The sequence below is a fragment of the Neodiprion virginianus genome, chromosome 3 (assembly GCF_021901495.1).
Source record: "Neodiprion virginianus isolate iyNeoVirg1 chromosome 3, iyNeoVirg1.1, whole genome shotgun sequence".
NCBI classification, from domain to species: Eukaryota; Metazoa; Arthropoda; class Insecta; order Hymenoptera; family Diprionidae; genus Neodiprion; species Neodiprion virginianus.
This window is the reverse complement of record NC_060879.1, coordinates 2,371,224-2,387,664: the sequence shown is the minus strand read 5'-3', so window position 1 is coordinate 2,387,664 and position 16,441 is coordinate 2,371,224. Positions and strand designations below refer to the sequence as shown.

At 36.6% G+C, this 16,441-nt stretch overlaps 1 protein-coding gene across 2 annotated transcripts in view; it reads right to left on the bottom strand.

The window, feature by feature from the left end:
• Positions 1-15,754, bottom strand: part of LOC124301500 (complexin) — a 228,180-nt gene extending 212,426 nt beyond the window's left edge. Inside the window, exon 1 of one of the 2 annotated variants that reach the window (XM_046756625.1) lies at positions 15,738-15,754. The gene's annotated coding sequence lies outside the window, so the exon portion shown is untranslated. Of the gene's footprint in view, positions 1-13,752; positions 13,996-15,737 lie in introns of those variants that run through there. The other variant, XM_046756627.1, reaches the window with a different exon arrangement.
• Between the last annotated feature and the right edge of the window lie 687 nt (positions 15,755-16,441).

The following is a 16,441-nucleotide window of genomic DNA, read 5'->3' as shown; positions in this document are numbered from 1 at the left end:
CGTGTTTCGCATGTTACGTGACACCGCTTTAAAATAAGGGATGGATCTCATCTTCGGACTTAACAACGGCGAACGAATTACGAACAAATTTAAAATTTGTTGCATAGATTCTTTTTCTTTTTTTTTCCTATTTTAGTTTTTCGGTCAGATTAAAAGTTGATTTCCAATTATGTTTTCTATTTCTTTAGTCTTCCTCTCTGTCTACCTACCGTCTTGTTTTCGTTCGAGTTTCGCAAATGTTGAAAGTTTTCTCTTATTGTTAGAAAAAATATGAAAACTGGATAAGCCGTAGAATTTTTTCAGCGTTATGTAATTTGTAATTTTGAAAATTTGAAAAATTAAGAAATAAAATTTTATGCCTAACCAAAATTTGGACAAACCTGGAAGTTAAAGAAATCCTGTTTAAGAAAGTTGATTAATCTAAAAATTCTTTAGTCTTAGAAATTTAACAAACTTCGCGATACTCTCAGGATTTTCCGATATTTGCAATTTTAGAAATTCGAGTAACTTTGTAAAACTTACAAATTATAAAGTCGTTAAAATTGTGGATTATTTGTCAACAAATCTTAAACTCACAAGGATAATGTTTCACTTGTATCGAATATTTCCAATACAGGCTATACCTGATTTTTTCAAAAACCGAATCAACGTTTCAATGAAAAGGAAATCGGATGACTAATTTGCATAGAAAATACTTAAAAGTTAATTTTGAATCGTTACGACTTTAATTTCTCTCGTTCTTTTTTTTTTATCGTATTATTATTTCATATTTCATTCGTACCGTTCCTTCTCTTTTTCTCTCTTACTTAACCTTTTCCCCTGAATTCCAAGAATTCCTCTCACACGACTGAAAAATAAAACGAAACAATTTTGAATTTAACACTAGCATTACACAATATACGGACTCCCGATTATCGTCGATATTTTCCGCTGCAATTTGAGACGATTTTCGTTACCGAAATTTCGAAATACCTTGTATAATATAGTTTGAAATTTGGCCGGCTCCAGGAGTGGAAATTAGGAGGTACCGTATAATATTTCAATTACTCTGGGAAGCGGATCGTTAATCGCTAGCTAGACCTTCCTTATCCTCCTGGACGAGTAAAGGAGGAAGGAAGGAAGGAAGGAAGGAAAGGACAGCGTTTTCGCCTAACAAGTTGGATTTTATCGGCAATTAACCGGCTAGACGCGAAGTTAACTCGACTCGATAATCGCCAACTGCACGACATTCATCGTCTGCAGTAAACCTAAGATTCGCAGCGAAAGCCGGTCGCTTATTTTCCTCGTCAATATTTCATTTTTCCTCAAAACGATTCAAGAAAATGGATCGATCCTCTTCAAACTTCGATAATTATAAGTTTTCAAACTACGGATTAAAAAGCGAAGGAAACTCGAATTGCCACCTGAAATTTGAATAATCTTTAAACTCGCGATTAGTTTTATCGTTATATGTTCGTCGTTGCTTCTATTTTCTGCGTTATCTTATTGAAATAAAAACTTCAACAGTCTAGTTAGAATAATTCTATTCCCTTTATCAGATTCTGTAATTATTATAAAATAAATTACACGATACGTGCGTATAAATAAATCCATGTACCTATCGAGACAACGAATTGATGATACGAAACTAAAAAAAAAAAAAGAGATAAAGAAATTGCGTCGTGTGGTGTAATTTTTTTTATCGCGCGGCTTAAAAATCTAACAATAATTTTTTTTTTTTTCAAGCACTCAGGATCTCGTTCGGAAATGGAAAAAGATATCTTAATTCTAGCACTGGAAAAAAATAGCGATAAGGTTGGATGAAAATTTTTTGGATAATCGAATAACCCTCGCGAGCAAGGTACAAATGTCTAGGAGCACGCGAGCGTCTGAAATCTTGATTTTCATCCCCTCTAACTTACTGCGATGTAGCAACATTATTCCAAGATAAAACGTCTTGATACACACGAAGCCCCGCTCCTTACACCCTCGAACCAATCAACCGTTACGATTATATTACGACGTAGATAATTCTTTCTCGTCATTTGTCCCCCATTTCTTTCCGACACATATAGATTAGGTACACAGTAACGATGTTGTAAAATAAAAATCGCGGCAAGATAGGCGTGAAAGAAAATAATCTTCGCTTTAGAATTTTCCTTTTTTGCTACTTTTCCGTATTTTTATCCTCACATGTATGTTTTCGTTTTTTTTTTTTTTTTTTTTTCTTCAATTTTTGTTTTCTTAATCTCCGTCACTACAGTTTCGGTTTAATTTTCAGTGGGCAGTTTGACGCGTTCAGAAGTGGATTGAAACGTCTGGGGATCCAGGTACGGTATTTTGACGCGAGACGGCGACACTTTACGGGAATAATAACCACGAAACCTGGGGGATTTCCACCCCTGCTTTACCCCTGAGCAACGCAGCTTCACTCTGTACGAATCGTTTCGAGCAGGTTGAAAAAGAAAGCGGAAGAAAAAAAAATAAAGAAACAATTCACCCTCTTTCGTCTTTGGCTTTTTTTATTATTTTTTACTTTATATTTATTTTTTTAATCTGTCATCTCACCCTGCGCGAGTTTTTCGAAATTCATTAAATCCAGCACGCGATTTTTTACGATTAGATTAACAAGGGTTTACGATTTTTTTTTTTTTTTATCAAACGTTACTCGTTACTTTGTCTGATCATTTTCGGAAACTTGAATAAATTTTCTCTTCTATAATTTACAAATTGAATTGAAACTCTATTATTTAATCTTTTCCTCCTATTTTCAAAAGAAAAATCAAAAGTACAAAAATCGTATCCAATAAAGTTAAAAATTGCATTCACCTGCGAACTGGTGAAATTAATTTTCTCCTCTCCAATTCATAAATTCTTTACGATAAACAAATTCAAACTTTATCATTTATTCTATTTTTTTACTTATCCCCAACAATTAATCCCTAGGTGGGGAAAAATATCTTGGCGATCTTTGTAGAATTTTCATCGTAACCGAAGTGGAAGAAAAAAAACATCTAAAAATTTTCCATACTCTATCATCCAATTTCGGAGTTTTTATTTTGCGACATCGGTGAAAGAATTTCGAGCGATTCAAAAACTACGAGAATTGTCGTAAGAATAAAACGTAAACCACAAATACGTTATTCCCCATCCCTTCAATCGTGGATAAAGAATATCTTTGTTTTTAAACTCGTACCAAAGAGAGAGAAAAAAAAAAAAAACGATTCGAAAATCGATTCCAACTTCCACTTCCGCAACTTCCACCTCCATCTTCATGTACTATTTCCCGATTTCTCAAAGCAGCCAAGAGAGTCTTCTAAGTACCTGTTTACATATATATGTATATATATATATATATATATATGTACCTACTTATATACTTATATACATATTATATACGTATATATACTTTGCCACTCAGACGCAGGGCTGGCCTCTTAATTGCCTATAAATTTAGTCAAAAGGTAAAAATAATCGCTGACCCACCTCCGCGGGTCTGAGAGTTGAGAACAAAAAACATACAAAAAAAAAAAAAAAAAAACGAAAAAGAAACAGGAGGGGAGGAGGAGTTGATTTCCTCCGTCGTACAATTTCCTATTTTCACTAACGAGATCGTCAACCGTCCTTTTCCTTATTCCCGTTCACTGTCAAAGACAACCGAAATATTGTCAGGATTTTGCACGTTTCTTAAATCAGCTGGTTTTTTACATTATTACTCCAGTATGGAATCACATTCAATTTTTGAAGGAAACGAATGTTGTTGACTAGAATATCGCATATTATGCGGCCTAGCAGTGATTGAAGAACTGAAATTGAACCCAATGAGTGATTATTTTTCATCTACTAAATATGTATTTCCCATTTTCTTGGCTGCATTGGAATGTTTCGCAACAATGTAATCGAAAGGTGATCGTTGTCGCTTTCGTTTGATATACGCACATGTGTGTTTTGAAATTTGCATAACGGGTCAGCAAGATAAGCACGTTTTTTAAAAAAAAATCGCCGGTTGTTACATGTGACAATAATTTTACCGACAACTTGCCCCATTTTCACTTTTCCGTGATTCTCCGTCAAACAATTCCTGAATCTACAATCCTTACGATAATATAAGAGCAATATGTGATTACAATAGACTTCCAATCGAACTGGAAACCGTGAATAATAAAAGTTGAATGAAAATCAAGTTAAACAATCGGCCGTTGTTAAATTGTTATATTATTATCTCAACAAACTACAATGTGATAAACATAATCGTAAGGACGTTGACTTATCTTGAAGTATATATTCAATTTAATCGCAATTCTAGGATTTTTTATCATTACGGTTATCAAGTTTCTGCGATGACTTGATAGATCGGTAATTTTATTATTACATAAATCTTTTTTGGTTTAATAAGTAAATAAATTTCAAAAATCACTGTCTATAAAATTCTCAGATTTTCCAACGTCAGATCAATAATTCCGTTTCCAAATCCTGTCAATTCTTCCACAAATCATTTCGAACTTCCTACTCCAAGATTTCAGACATTCAAATTTCCAAAAACCCACTTAAACGCCAAATTTCTAATCCCCCTTTCGTCCCTCGTTCGTCAATTTACTTCTTCTTTTTCCTTTTCCCACTTTCCTTCAACGTCTTTTTCAACTCTTTACGCGCCCAGCCCAGCGATGTCGGGTACAATATTTCGCGACTTTGTTCGACGCGCGATAATCCGGCTTTTGGAGAAACGAGGCCGCCACGTCGGCCTAACGCAGCAGAATACGGGCGTCGTTTTAACGCCGAGACGCCAGTCAGGAACATCCGTTTCTGAACGTCGAGCCGATCGCATCCTCAAGATACTCGCGAATTTGGCTCAAAGTTTCGTTTTTTTTTTTTTTTTTTTCTCAAACGTGGAAGTTCTCTGGACACCCTCGAAAATTTTCGATATGGTGTTACGAGAAACAAGGCTAGTTGAAAGCAAAATTATTATTTTTCTTTATTAAAAAAAAAAACTAAAATAAGTAAAATTCCGTAAGGCGTAAACATAAAAGTAAACAAAAAATGTTACAACAATAATTGATAGCGACCTCTAAATATTTTCCCATCTCCTCCAGGAATTACGACGATTTTCTTTTCTTTTTTTTTTCAAATATTTGTCACAAATTCTTCTTAAAAAAAAAAAATAAAAATCAGCTAAGAAATTAAACGCTCCAAATTGCATGTGCGTATGTATACGTTATTCTATATACCTGTACGATGAAGGATAATATTTTCCTGAGAACGCGACGGCGAGGAAGGCAAGGAACGTCGTGAGAGAGGGAGAGGGCTTAAGAATCATGAAATACCGAGGGCCCGGAGGTATAAAGTATAATGGCGTCGGTCATAAGTCGTTGCGGATCTATTCAAAAGTCTGTATTTTACAAGGATCACCAGACCCGATCCTAATAGCAGATAAGAGTGAAATTTTTTCGCCCATAATTCTCCCCTCGGAACTCGGTCTACGTGTTTGGCTCGAAAAGAAATGAGCTTTTTTGTTACGCTGATTGAAGTGGGTGCTTTTTCTTGTTTTTTTTTTTTTTTTTTTTTTTTTTGTTTTTTTGCTCACTCCTTTTTACTTCTCTTCACTTAGTCGTGGAATCAATTTTTCAACCGTAAAATTAAAGCTGATCGCTCTAAAATTGATAGTTTGAAAAAATTTCAACATACAATGAATACGTTCCAACTGTATAATCGAAAAGATTCGTCGATCGTTAATTTTTCATACGCAAAATTTAGAGGATCCTCAATTTTCAAACCTACAAAATTGTACGAAAAATTAACTCTCTCGATACTCTTCGTTATTTCTTTACAATCTAAGGTTTGATTCGACGAAATTTTTCAACAATCAACTTTTTAACCGAGAACATGATCAACCCTACTCACAAAAAAGAAGAAAAAAAAAAAGAAACAAGGAATTTTCCGAAAACGTTAAACTTTAAAGAAAAGTTTGGAGAAAAACATTCGGACACAAATTTTCACTATTTCGTAGTAAAAATCTTATTCGACTTTCGATTGTTATCTCCAATTTCAATGAATCGCCATTACTTTTTCTAAATAAACAATCGTATCCTCCCCAGTTTATATATTGAAACAACCGAATTTCCGATTGCTCGAAATTTGTTTTTTTTTTGTTTCCGATTGTTCTTTAAAAAAAAAATTGTTTTCGTATCCGATTGTATTTTCCTTATACCGTAGTCTTCGGAAGTGACAAAATTTCACAAAATTTTCCATACTTAAAAATTAATCTCCCACACTAAACTGGATTAGTCGGCAATTTTCGTGACCGCTCGAGTCTAAAATATCTCTCATCGATTTCTCCCCCTCCATTTCTCTCTCTCTCTCTCTCTCTCTCTCTCTCTCTCTCTCCTCTTTTCGATCCTGCAACGAGAATGGTCAAGTGGGTGAGACAAGGTCGGGTATGATTATCGGTCAACAGGGTTGAGCCAGCGACGGGTCTCCTTACGTATCCCCGTGTCCCTGCTTTATTTTCATCCCCTTCTTCCCTCGCGTGAAAAGAAAAAACGAGACGATTCGCGGCTGGGTGAACGCGTCGCGTCAACGAACGGTATAGTCGAAAAAGCGTGCAATATCGATCCGCCAAAAAGTGGAGGACAGGGTTGGGGGCAAAGCTTCTTCTTTTTAAAAAAATTTTTTTCACCCCCGCCTAATTCAATCGAGCTTTTCCGTATCTTCGTTCGTGTTTTCTTCCTCTTTCTCTCTCTCTCTCTCTCTCTCTCTCCTCATCCCGAAGAACGTAGCCGGCGAGAATACTCGCGTGAAAAATTTAAATGCAAAAAGGATATTCCGAGAGTGGTCCCTGTCGGCTGATGAGAAAAAAAAAAAAAAAACAAAAAGAAAAAGAAAACGCAACGCTCGCAACGAAAGTGAAACTTCGAGCGACGTAATCTGACGGCACGCGAGGCTCGCAAAAGTATGACGGGACATAATTTTTCCCGTCTTTTCCTATTTCCCCCGGATGTGACTTCTCTGTCAGAGACGATTTCTACTTCTTTTTCTTCTTCTTCGTCTTCTTCTTTCTTTCTTTCTTTCTTTTTTCTCTCCTTACACCGTGACCTTTTTTTTCGTCTGTAACATTTTCTTTCCTTCTTTCTTCCGTCATCTCCTTCAACGCTCGACCTTTCCGACGGTGTCATTCTCATTCGGCTATCAGGTATTCAAAGGAGAGACCGAAATCGAGACTCGCAATTTCACGTCAAACCGCTGGCACGGCACACACCTGAGTATTGATTCTGGCTGGCATTACCTCGGCCTTACATCACGTTGTATCATACGTATACGTATACATACGCGGAGATAAAATATCCTCATAGGTTTGCTACACGTATTACAGGTATACCTACTACGCGCATCAAACTTCACGCCAGACTCTTAAGGATTACTCGACATACACATCCTCGACCAAATTTTTTTATCAATCTTATTTGATTCCACGAACAATAACAACATACATTATATCGCAACAACTACTCTCGAGTACTGAAAACCTATTAAGCATACTGTCAGAAATCGCAAAAAACCTCAAATAAATATATTTTCAAGATCCTCTAAGTAACCAACAAAAAAAAAAAAAAAAAAATGGATCATAAAATAGGTGGTAAGAATACTTTTACCACTACGACTCGGAAGGATTAGAAGAAGAAAAAAAAAGAAACAAGATTCCGTCCAATTGCTCCAATCCAGACTCCAACGAAAGGACCTCAAGGAATTGGCAAACCGAAAGCCGAAGCTGGTGAATAAATTCTGCAGCCGTTTTCCCACATCCGGTAAAAGGACACGTCGTCGTATCGGTTCAAAGATTCGAACCATCCGACGATCGAGGAATGATTCTAAGACGCGATTCCCAAGCCAACCGTTACACCGAGTAAGGAAATATGGATAATTAGCCTTACCGTTTAACGAGCGTTGGTTATTGCCGGGAAAACTTATCCTGCAAGGTTGGCTGATATCAGCGTCGCGTCGGTTAGTTTAGTATCACACAAGGGGAGGTTCAGCCCTGCCTTGTATCAGCGAAAAGCATCGGATGTCGACGAGTGTTTGAGAGAGCGAGATGTAGGTGAGTAGGTGTGTAGGTGTGTAGGTGCGTAGGGTATCTGCCTGCAGAGACACGTGGATCGAGAGAGTTGGAGCAACTTTTCCTCCGCAGGTTATGCCGGGAAAACTTTGAATATTTCTGTTACGCCCGCCAAGTTGGGTACGCGTGTAATACCTACCGGTTTAGCTCTTGGTGGAGGATTAAACAAAACAGATTTAATCTCGGCCATGTGCCGCGTACACTCTTATCTCCGTTTAGCGTGGATGGATAAAAAAAAAATTCAACGTATATGGCCCGGATTAATGTGTGAGTGCGCGTTTTTTGTTTTTTTTTTTTTATTTATTTTTATTCAAATCATTTTCGTTCCTTTGATTCGATCTTCTACTACGTAAGGTGTATGACGTTTGAAGCAAGAAAGCGTACTTCCTATTTTCCATATTTTAGTTTTTTAAGTCTACGTTAGGGTCGTCTTTTCTTTAATTTCTTTTTGCTTTCTTTTCTTCTTACACGTGACCTTAGAAAAGTGAGTTCTTAGCCTCAAACGAAGCCTCGAGAAACCGAAACTCGGTAGGAAAATTCGAAAATTTGACTCTCGTCCGGTTTGAATTTTTAACTCTAACGAAATATCACAAAATCCATAAAAGTTGAAAAGCTATTTTTCGTTTCATTTTGTAGATAATCGTATGTTATTTAAAAAATGTCGTAACTACCACGTGACATTATTTGTATCAGCTTGGAACACGGATGAGATGAAATAGTAAAATGAAACCAAAACCAGCTTCCCAACTCGTATAGTTTTCGAGATATTTTTGTTTTAGAGTTATTTACTATATTTTTTTATAAATCGGTGTATCATAAGTTGACTATTTTCATTTTTAACCACAATCGAAAAATATAGTTCTAGGTAGAAAATGATAATTAGTTTTCTAGCCGTTACCGGAAAGTCTAGTATCCGTTGCTGTTCTTTCTCATTACGATCGCTGTTGCTATATTTTCTTGCAACTCTTGCGAAAATTTAACGCTCGTGCAAGAATAAATCGACGTTAAAGCCTTGTTTAACTAAAAAAGTAGAGTAAACCTCAGAACCTGATTTTGCGCTGCAATAACCAAAAAAGGATCGACGGTTAGGCGTACCTCGTTTTTCGTAACTCCAACAATGTTCAAACAGGTTTTGTTTAACGACACCCGTTTTACTCAATTTTTCTAGTTACTGTAACGAATGAAATTTTTCACAGTGCATACAACAACCATCCTTGTAGGCACGTGTCGTTAATAAAATCATCCTTCCCCATCCTTTAATATCCGCCCATTTCGCCCACTTAATCTTAGCCCCTCAAGGAACCCGAGTTTATTTCTCAACGCCAAGTTCGTAACAATATTATAATTTCCTGTACATCGGCTCGTCCAAAACTCCGAAAGGGTAAGACTTTCAGCCCTTCGTATATCTGACTCGTAGAATTCAACAATATATATTATATATATGCGTATCGGTATACGATAAATGATGGCGCGGAAAATCGAGGAAAATCGAAGAAAATCGAGGAAAATCGAGGCAAATCCACAAACTACAAGTTTCCCGCTTCGTCCTCTCGGGCTTACAGACCACGCTAACCTCGCCGCATTCGGGATCTACCGACCGCTGCTTCCGGTTTGCTAACTCTTTAGTCAACCGTACCCACTCTGCGCTAGATGCGCCTCGACTCGCCGTTCCGATAAATTCTCCGCCAAAACACACAAACAAATATACGCGCGCGTGCGCAAAATGTTCGTCAGTCTTTTCTTTGTTTTTAATTTATTGGTTCTTTCATTTTTATTATTCTTATTATTATTGTCATTTTTTTTTCTCTATTTTTTCCTGCGAAGCCTACTAAAAATTTATGATGCGTTGAATTGTAAAACGTTGTGACTGAAATTTACTAGGAATTTTATTGCGTGATTTTGTTTTGTGAGTTCGATCAAATACATTAAAAAAAAAAATCACATAATCAGTCACAAAAGTACGAATCGTAAGATTGTTTTTTTTTTTTACATATATTTTATCGAGTTCACAAAATAAATCGTTTAATAAAATTACAAGTAAATTTCAGTCTCATCGTTTTATAATTTAACACCTGGTCATTTTCAGTATAGAAACGAATTCTGTGATCGATTATTTATGAAAAAAATTCAAATGAAAATGAAAATAATCGCTTTCCAGATTATCGGTAAAAGAATTTACACGCATCTCCCAGCAAGCGATTAAAAAATTTTAAATCAAGCCCTAATCTCGAAATTCAACGAATCCGGCCAATTAACAATCAAAATTGAATCTCGTGACACAATCTTTCTTTCATCATATTTTCCATACTTTTTCATCCAAGTCATATTTTTCAGTTGAGTTTATTTTTTCTCCCTCTTCCTTTTCTTTCGAACGATGCAATGTTATCACTTATTACACGGAACTTGCATTTCGAAATTCGACATCGTTACCCAACGAGAATAAAACTCAATACCGTTACACCCTCGATCTGAGAACCTATCGACAATAATTATACATTTTACGTCAATTAAACGTTTTTTTCCCGGTTAAAAGATTCAGTAAATTAATTTCATCCTTCGAGCTTACAAGATTCGAATTTCGCTCCTCTGAAGCTTGAAAATTCGTTTGACACGTGTCGTTGGTAACGAGTCGAGATGCTGGACGAAGAAATTTCGTTTTCAATTAAGAAAGATCCCTCGGAGAAGGATCCAGGCTAAGTGAAATCTTCGTTCGAAAAGTCGTTGATAAAAAACGAATCTTATTTCTATCTCAACTATACCGAATCGTTGAAAAAGCACGAGGAAAATAAAAAAAAACTGAAGCGAAAAAATATTTCCGCCAACCACAGACTAGGATGATGAAAAGGAAATAATACCTACGACGATGCTTTCGCTGTTCGTCCAAGCACGAGGAAGTTACTCGCGGTCTCACCGCGAACAAAGAGAGTGAGAGAGAGAGAGAGAGAGAGAGTGAGAGAGAGAAACAAAGAGAAAGAGAGATAAGCTCTCGCGTCAGGTCGGGTCAATTAATTAGGATCATGCAGAAAAGCTCGCGCTCATGGCATGCCTCCTCCTCTAAGCAGCGTTTGATGGCTTCTTCTTCTTCTCCGTCATCCCTGCCTGAGGACTTTATACCGTCAACCAAATTCGCTTCGCGACATCCACTTCGTCTTCGCAAAAATCGAAACTACGCCATCTTCATTTTACTCCTTTTTCCCGAAGGTCAGACGGTCGGAAAAATTTTCCTCAAGGTTGAAGATCTACTGGTTTATACATTCTCAACCGAAAATGAGTCCGATCGACGATATTTAATACTTTGTGATAAGATAAAAATGGGATCAAAAAAAAAATCGAGGACAATAAAGACGATAAGAAGATTAAATTTCAATAATAATAATGATAATAATGCCCAAAATTGATGAGTAAATTGTTTAAAATAAACATTGTTTAACTAGTTTTCAAGAAATATTTTTTTTTTTTTGTCATGTTAAACGGATCCGTTGATTTTTTTTAATACACGTGAGTTTTTGAAAAATTTTCTCAGTATTTTGAAATTTCTGTTTTGAAAAATTTATCAAGGCTGTATTTACGAAACAATTCGTTCAATGCCCCAGAAACTTCTTGATTGTAATGTAAAACATTTTTACAAAAATCTATCCGAACATCACGATTTTTCCTCCATTTTTCAAAATTTGAAGTCTTTCATCAACGGAAATTTCAAAACAATGAGACAATTTTATGAAAATTCATGTGTATTCAGAAAAATCAACGAAATCATTTCACACGAAAAAAAAAACGTTCCTTGAAAATTTGCCAAGCAATGTTCTGCTTAAACAATTTTTGGATCATTTTTGGGCATTATTATTATTATTCAACTTAAATTTTCGTATCGTCCTTATTGTGTTTAATTTTTTCCCGATTTTTATGTCATCATAAAGTATTCAATATTGTCGACAAGACTCACTTTTGTTTGAGACTGTACGCATGTACATCCTTAAGCAAACTCACCATTTTATGTGATTGATGTTAGTAACATTACTGTAATGATGCCAATGTTCGAAAATTTTACTTCGCAGCATTAGAATTGTCCGAATAGAAATTTAATAAATCATTCCGAACCAAGCATATCGATATTTTTAAAAATCGGACTCCTCGAAAGTTTAAAATTCTAAAATGTTAAAATAATAAATATCTTCTTGATGTTTCGTGACGTTAACCTCACTTACTTCAACCTTGTGCTATTTTGTCCATCGTTGTTTCTTTGTTTATTTCTTCTAATATTTTATCGTTATTGAAAATCGGGTGTCGAAGGTAATGAAGAGGAAAACATTTTAATGCAAATGAATCATCACACGATCTATCACCGAACAGTGCCTCGAGTGCTTGAAATTTAACGGGAACGATATCATTCGTATCAAAAACTTCGGTTTAAATAGAAAAAAAGCAACTATTCTCCATAAATTTTCATCGAACGATGTTCGACTCACGATTTAACAGTGTCAACGACTGATTTGGAGTAACAATATGCATCGACAAAAGGATAAATAACATCGGTACGGTGTCATTTGGGTCAAAAGCCGCGTTTCAACCCCTCCAATACTATCCTTTTCCATAAAATTCATACCAACAATGTTGATAATTGAGATGAGCAGCCGATACGCGACATCGGGGTGCAGAGAAGAACTATCAAAGATTGATCCGAACGTCTAATGAGGTCAGTAACCGTGTCACTTGGTACATAACCGTCATTTCAATTCTCTCAAACCGGTAAAACTCTCCGTATAAATTTACACCAAACGATATCTAACCAATGTTCAAACAGCGTGAATAAACGATGCGAAACATGAAAATAGAATGAAAAGCCCAGAGAGATTGATTCGCGGTCTAACGAGGTCAGGAACTGTGCCATTTGGGTCAAAAGTCTCGGTTCAACAGCCGCATTCTCCGTAAACTGACACGGATCGGAAACTTTAGTTACCGGTTGAACATAAAAGTTAACAACTGACCCACGAGTGCCTACAAGAGTAACGAACTTCGGTGAAGTCGTAAGACAAATACCAAGGACGGTACAACCGTTTGTGTATCGGAAGTCTAGGTTCAACCGTAGTGACAGAAAGAAAAAAAAAAAAACAAAACGGAAGCAGAACCTTCCGTAAATTGAGACCAATCAAGACGTGGAACCTACTCGTGTTTGAAGAACGTTAAGAACATAAACCAAGAGTTTTTCCAACTCTGCTGGAACGACGAGTAATTACTCGAAAAGTGCGTATATTCGTGACGACGCAATAGTTCTGATAAAGGTACCCTGGGAGTACCCGAAGTAGACTTTGGCAGTGTTTGAAGTGAATATTTTCAAAAACTATAGCTATTCAAGACTCGAAACTTTGGAATCGGTACGATATGATCCTGAAGTATGGAAGCCTGACGAATAAGGGTGTTCGGTCGGTCTCGCCAAGGTGTACGGAAGAAGCGGGAAGAGTCCGACGGTACAGAGAAGAAAACACCTGAGCGAGGTGCAGGGCACGGAGCAGGAGCCGTTGAAATCGATGTTGGAGTCTAACCTGACCCTAACCAGGTTGCGGGGTTGTATCGAGCCAGAAAATACAGGGTCGAGCCGGGAGCTCTTTCCAGGAGAGTGAAAGGTGAGCAGAGAAGTAATAACAAGAGGTAGACGGGCAATAACTGACCTCAAGAAGTCGTCGTCGTCGCGGTCGTCGTGGTCGTTGACGTCGACGTCCAACGTCGTCGATCAGCGACGTCGAAGCTAGTCTTTCGAAACCGAAGAATTCCGCCGTAAGAAGCCGTCCGTCCGTCTGCGGTGCGTTTTAATCGGCAGGAATAAAACCGGAGGCGGAGCGGAAGGACGAGGGCTCGTGGCTGCTGTCCTGGACTGAGTGAACGCGAGGTCTGACTGCAGAGAACGCCGAGCGTAATTTGGCCGTGGCGCCGACTCGGCTCCCACCAACGACGCCGGTGGCGTCGCGACGTCCCTTCCGCGCATCGATCCAAGGGGATGTTGTGCGCCGCGCCGCCACCGAGGTTCAGGGACGTAAAAAGTGGGCGCGAGGGACGCGATTACTGATTCACCCCGAAACCCCGCATTGCGAAAAATTTGGCAAAACAGGTATCGTTGAAAAAACTGTTCGAATATCGTTGGAATTGCGAAAAACGAGCTACGCCTAACCATTTTGCGCAAAATAAGTTTCTGAGGTTTACTCTGCTTTTTTAGTTAAACAAGCCTTTGACGTCAATTTATTCTTGCACGAGCGTTAAATTTTTCCAACAGTTACGAGAAAATCTAGCAACAGCGATCGTAATGAGAAAGAACAGTAACGGATACTAGACTTTCCGGTATCGGCTAGAAAACTAATTTTCATTTTCTACTTAGAACTATATTTTTCGATTCTGGTAAAAAATGAAAATAGTCAAGGACCGAGCGGTAACCGGAAATAAAAATTTTGTACGATCTTTGGATAATGAAATTTTTGATACAACTTTCTTTCTTTCTTTTTTTTTGGCAGATTTAAAAACCAAACAACGTTTCTCCGATAATTTTAAGCTTCGAGAACCCCATTGTGAAGAAAAGTTTGAAAGTCTGATAACGAAGAGAAAAACGAAAGAAAACCCAAAGAAATGTGGAAATTTCTGAAGATTTCAACCGAAGAGAAAACAATTACTCTGTACGATTTAAGTACATGGATTTAGTGGTGAGATTGAAATACGAATGCATGAATATTCGATTCAACTCTTCAATTATTAAAATTGTTGCAACTCTCACTGTAAAACATAACGCTGTGATCCATATAATTATGGTAATATGTTGTGCTAATATAAAAAAAACGACCTGATGATCTGTGGTTATTATTACTATAATCATCGTTATTGCAACAATAGCTGATGTAGGCATGCGATAATTGATTTATTCTTTGATTACACAAGCCCGCGATGGTTTCCCCCCCACAAAACTGAACAATAATTTCCGTAAGCATTTCGTACGAAACTATAAAAAAAAATGTTTAATGAATTCCATCGCGTAGATTTGCTGAGAAAATAATAAAATAAAAACTTGTATTGATTTTCAAAGAAGAGCATAAAAAATGCTCAACTCTTTTTCTTTAATTATACCCCACGTGATTTTAATTAGTAAATCCTTTTCATTCCACTCGTATATAATTCATCATTGCTGAAATCTCGTCATCAATGCGGTAGTGAAATAATTGCACGACATAAAAACCCGTGACGAAATGAAACAGAAAAACTTCATACATATTTCAAATCCCGAGTTAAAAGACCGCGCGAATACATTCGGAGAAAAAAAAAACTCGTTGAATCATCTAAATGAATATTTACTTGTGCCGATTCAAGATCCATTGATCTAAAAATAATGTTTACTCGATTAAAACAATCCAACTAAGCATTTTGTTAGACCAACAGATCTCGAATCGAGACAAATAAATATTCACTTGGTCGATTCGACGACTTTTTTCTTTTCAGTGCATTGTTATACGCAAGTAAAACAATATTCCACGTACGTACGTCGCATAGGTATAAATAACAATTGCAACGGTATCGCCACTTCACGCGACATAAAGTTCTTCTTTGTCAGAAAAATAGTGTCACATGAAATAATGATAATAAGCATAAGCGGATACAGCGTGCAGCAACAACTCACCTTGCAGTCTGATCGGCTGTCGTGTTATCAGCTTGCGTACGGCAGAATATATATATATATATACATATATATCGTCGACGGCCAAAGAACGATAAACAGTCGGTAATGTAGTTGCAGCAAACACCTGTACCCGACGAAACTGGACACAAACTTTAACCACTTAACGCGACTGACCGATTTTTTTCACTATTTTAAACACCACTTTTCACGATTAAAAATATATGGTATGTATATATATATATATATATACATAATATACACAGCAAGCGGGTAACCGAATTTTTGTGTTAATCCCGAATTTGACTCGAATTCACTCCCGCACATGTCACTAAATGAAACACTGAACCACGAAGCCACTTTTTTCCACTTTTTTCCACTTTTCACGCACTTTTTTTCAACGAAATACAACGACAAGCAACGGATTTAATCAAAGACGATGAAATGATTTCTACGAATTTTCTACGAATTTTTAGAGAAATTTTAACATTTTGTAGAAATTCGTACAAGAAAATTGTTTTCGTAAAAAATTGTAAATATGCCTGGTTTATCATGAAAACTATGTTTTCATTAAAAAATGTATAAGATACAACAACGTTAATTTTTAAAGAAAATTAATAATTCTTTACGAAAAACTATACATATTTACAATTTTTTAAAGAAATTATACGAAATGTTCTAATTTCTGTAAAAATTCTTAGTTGTAG